Raw genomic sequence first — 4,882 nt, 5'->3', positions numbered from 1 at the left:
AAAAAAAAAAAAAAAACGCTCGCTTCGCTCGCGATCGACATGAAAAAGGCAACGACGTGACGCCCCGTAAAATTGTCGGCGACCTATTCAATCAATATATTCGGTTGAAAAACAAAGTCAAAAGTTTCCCAATCGCTTCCCTGCCGATCGACATAAAAAAAAAGGCAACCCCTTCACCTCTCCTTATGCATTCATCAGTAAACATACAACCATAGATCACAATACCACTCACATCACCTATCAGTTCTCCACGTCCATCAAGATCCAATCATCGCCCTGGCCCTTTATGATGATACACAACATTACATGTTATTGTGTGCATTGCCCCGCGTTACAATACATGACCAAAAAAAAAAGAGAAAAAGAGCTGCACTGCCTTCAGTGTAGACATGTTCGTATTCGTAGAAAATGATTTTAGGTACACGATAGTACAGTAATCTATCTTCACATGCTTCAGATGTGAACGATACCTACACATGAAGAGGGCTCCCGAGGTTTCCTTTTCCAATAGGATGGAGCTCCACCACACTTGCAGAATGACGAGAAGTTATGTTAATAAATATATCCCAGAGTGTTTCGTAACTCGCCCTTGGTCCTAATGATGAAGCGTTCTTCAGATGGCCCCGATGTCTCCACACATGATACTATGCGACTTCTTTTCACGAGGCTCTCAAAGATCACGTTTGTGTCCTAACATTCTCTGCAGATATGACACAGCTGCGATAGCGGATCACAGAAGCCTTTCCTCTCCTTACAAGAGACGTGTTCATTCGAGCATGGGAGTAATTCGACTATCGATCAAATATCTCCCGTGTCACGATAGTAGTCACTTTCAATTCTTCTAACGAAGGTAAGAAAAAATGCTATACAAACTTCCTTTCGGTATATAAAGGATTAGGGGCCCAGAGAATATTTTCTTTCAAGAGGATACATTCTTTTTCGAACACCCTGTATATAGATCCTCTAATTATAACTGCAAACAAAATGTTGATTTTGCAATTGCTTCCATGAGAGAAAATTCTGTGCACTTTCTTTCTGAAGGGCCGGGCCTAAACGTTTTCCTTAATCATTAAATTTAGTAGTTATCTACAATTACATAGTTTTCCATTGTTCTCAAAATAAAGATTTTTCTCTATGAATTGTTGAATGTTGCTAGGGATATTGAAGTAATTCTTTTTAGTGTTTTTTTCTTTACAATAATGTACTGAACGCCTGCATTAAGGAAGTTCGTGTGTCCATCTTGCAAAATGTTTCGTCTTTTTTCATGCCCACTAAGATAAATATTCATTTTGCTCTTTTCTCCGTATGCAAACCACATTTCTTAAAGGCAACATTTTCATACAAATGTAGTACTAAAAACTTCTAATTGGCAACATCTGGGCTGCGAAGAGGAAAAAGAAAGAAATCTCGTACGTATTCGCGCGCAATTCGGAATTAGCCAATGAAAAGCACAAAAGCGGCCACCATCTCTCTCTCTTTCTTATTAACGGTTTTGTACTTTCTGCAGTTCTATCAGTGCTGCTAACCTCTTACTATATCATTGAATATGTATGTTATATATATATATATATATATATATATATATATATATATATATATATATATATATATATATATATATATATATATATATTATTACAAAAAATCATACTACTACGGAATAATATTAAATGCCTGTAAACCCTCATTTCTGTTTGCACTTTCTGTTACACTACCTTCCCCGAACTTCTTTCAAGTTATTAAGTGCAGAACGGGGAGTTATACATATTTACTTGCGCTTTCACAATATCTGCACATTGTGTAATAATAGGAGACGTATAAAATAAAACTATATATAATACGTATATATATATATATATATATATATATATATATATATATATATATATATATATATATATATATATATATATACAGTACACATTCCACTATCCGAGGCTTTCCTTTTCTTTTCTTGCTGACGATAAATTACGCTCTTAGAAATGTTGTCTGAAAACAATAAGAATATGTGCAAAAAATACAATCAGAGGTAGAGGTCTTTAACAGGAACTAAGCAAGGGAGTTGAAAAATTTTTTATGCATGTAAAAAATATAGACATGAACCAACTTGTGAAATAAAAAGACCAGAAAACTACTCTTTCTAAATTATGTGTAAACTTTTTACCGAAAACGAAAGTTGCACGAAAGACTTTTTGTCCCTTTTTTGGCCTCCGGTGCTTGGGGTCCCTGGTTCAATCCCAGCTCGTGCCGTGTGAACTTTGTCGTGCATAAAGACCGTGCTCATGGGTTTTCTCGGGTTTCTCCCGTTTCCTCCCACTTTCTTCATTCAGTACTCATCATCACCGTCTCCTTTAGCGTAACCGGTATAAGTATGCGACGTAAATCTAAAGATTTCATTTCATTTCCCTTTTCTGCTCATACTGCTGATTATGCGCGATTATGCCAACATCCAACTCCGCGGATAATCGTGCGATTACTGTATATACAACTAATACAGATACGTAATTACATTATCAGTTACAGTATCGGTTTTTATTTACTAATTTGCCTCACTTTATTTGCATCCCTGCAGTAAATAATTCTTATCGATAATAGTTAAAATGTATATTACATTTTAGTGCTTCACGACTGAATGATCATCTGCCTTACGTTATCTCGCAGCTGAAGAGGATGCTACACTGAAAACTACCTTGCGTTATAAAGGGTAAGTGAAACATATCTTAAAAATATCTTTCATACATTTCATTGTGTACATTAAAGAATGTAAGTTTGCCTTTTTCCTGTAATCAATACTTAATAAAGGATTTATTTTTATTTATTTATATACAATTTCATACGTGGTTCGTGATAGTAAACTCGATAGGACATAGTGGCACTATGAACATCCGAATCACTCATCATTCGAACATTCAAATATTTATTCGAATATTAGTATATTCCAAGTAATGTTAACGACGTTAATATGCTTGCCTTTATAGTTAATAATGTCAATTCTTACTTAAAACATACTTCCTTAACAGGACATTGAAGAAAAGGTAGTTGCCAACGGCCATACCATGCTGAATATACCGGTTCTCGTCCGATCACCGAAGTCAAGCAGCATCGGGCCTGGTCAGTACTTGGATGGGTGACCGCCTGGGAACACCAGGTGCTGTTGGCATCTCTTTTTCAAATTTCATTATCCTTCAAGTACGAAAATACTAGAAACATTAATTTTATAGTACTTTCAAGAGATAATTTATCAACATTATTTCATAGCGATTAATCGATATTCTAAGCGTTATACCCACTATTTCTTACACTAACAGCCTGTTTATTTGCACGGCACATTAAAATAACCTGATTTCCGATCCGTGTGCACCTACTACTATACTTAACACGGAATGTATTACCACTTTTTAAAAGTAAATTATTATGACTAAGTGTAGATCTCCGGCGAGTAAATGCCTTTCGTATACAAGCACGACACATCTCCGCTATGTGCTTTACTTTTTTACTAACAGCATATAGAAATTGGATTTCAAGGTGTTTCTACATAACAGAATGAAGCAAATTTCGTGATTTAACTCTTTCGAATAATGTGTTGGTCCTGACAAGGACCGTTTGAAATGAAAAATCTTGAAGAAGATTTTTACTTAGAGCTTGTGTACTTGGTAACAGCCTTCGTACCCTCACTTACAGCGTGCTTGGCAAGTTCACCAGGCAAAAGAAGGCGCACAGCTGTTTGGATTTCCCGGCTGGTGATAGTTGACCGCTTATTGTAATGGGCCAAACGAGAAGCTTCAGCAGCAATACGCTCGAAGATGTCATTAACAAAGCTGTTCATGATACTCATAGCTTTGCTAGATATGCCAGTGTCAGGATGCACTTGCTTCAAAACTTTGTAGATGTAAATGGCATAGCTCTCCTTCCTCCTCCTCTTCTTCTTCTTATCTCCCTTGGAGATATTCTTTTGGGCTTTACCAGCCTTCTTTGCAGCCTTTCCGCTAGTTTTTGGTGGCATGATGACTCACTCGTTCAGCAAAATTAGATGTGTCCGCCGATTTATCGACTTCATTTAAATTACAGTACGTGTTTCAATTCGCGCCAACTGCCTTGCTTTTCATTTGATGCACTCGGGTGCACGCTTGAAGTAGTAACAAAACTGACTTGATTCATGGGAGGCCGCAATTTTTCCTCTCATCTTATTACGAAAGAATATTGAACAATGTCTGGTCGCGGCAAAGGTGGAAAAGTCAAGGGAAAGAGCAAGTCCCGCTCCAGCAGGGCTGGCCTTCAATTCCCAGTAGGCAGAATCCATCGTCTTTTGCGAAAGGGTAACTATGCCGAACGAGTTGGTGCTGGCGCTCCCGTGTATTTGGCTGCAGTCATGGAATACCTGGCAGCTGAAGTTCTTGAGTTGGCAGGCAACGCTGCTCGTGACAACAAGAAGACTAGGATTATTCCACGTCATCTGCAGTTAGCTATCCGTAACGACGAGGAATTAAACAAGTTGTTGTCTGGAGTTACAATCGCTCAGGGTGGTGTTTTGCCCAACATTCAAGCTGTACTTCTGCCCAAGAAAACTGAGAAGAAGGCATAAATGTAAGACCTATATCTCATACAAATCGGCCCTTATGAGGGCCACAAACCCCTTTATAGAGGAGATTTACGATTGAAATGAATTGTTTTCGATATACAGACTCATCAAAAGTGTCTGAGATAGTTGCTTAGTGTCATTCGAAATTCTCGCTGCTATTCGATTAATTAGTATGTGTAGTCGTCGATCGTAATTGAAGCCCATAGGAAGTCACACTATCTTTAGAATACTCCAAACAGCGATGTGCTTAGTTCCCACTACATTATTAATTATAAGATCATTACCTTTTGTATTGTCGCTAGC

At 37.6% G+C, this 4,882-nt stretch overlaps 1 non-coding gene across 1 annotated transcript; it reads left to right on the top strand.

Annotated features, from left to right (window-relative positions):
• Positions 1–3,041: 3,041 nt before the first annotated feature.
• On the top strand, positions 3,042–3,160 carry LOC145678074 (5S ribosomal RNA). The gene has a single exon (XR_014130201.1). It is a non-coding gene; the product is annotated as a 5S ribosomal RNA (ribosomal RNA).
• The last annotated feature ends 1,722 nt before the right edge of the window (positions 3,161–4,882 follow it).

Source organism: Thermobia domestica, unplaced genomic scaffold (assembly GCF_964235325.1).
Source record: "Thermobia domestica unplaced genomic scaffold, izTheDome1.hap1.1 HAP1_SCAFFOLD_1825, whole genome shotgun sequence".
NCBI classification, from domain to species: domain Eukaryota; kingdom Metazoa; phylum Arthropoda; class Insecta; order Zygentoma; family Lepismatidae; genus Thermobia; species Thermobia domestica.
This window is presented reverse-complemented; position numbering and strand designations above follow the sequence as displayed.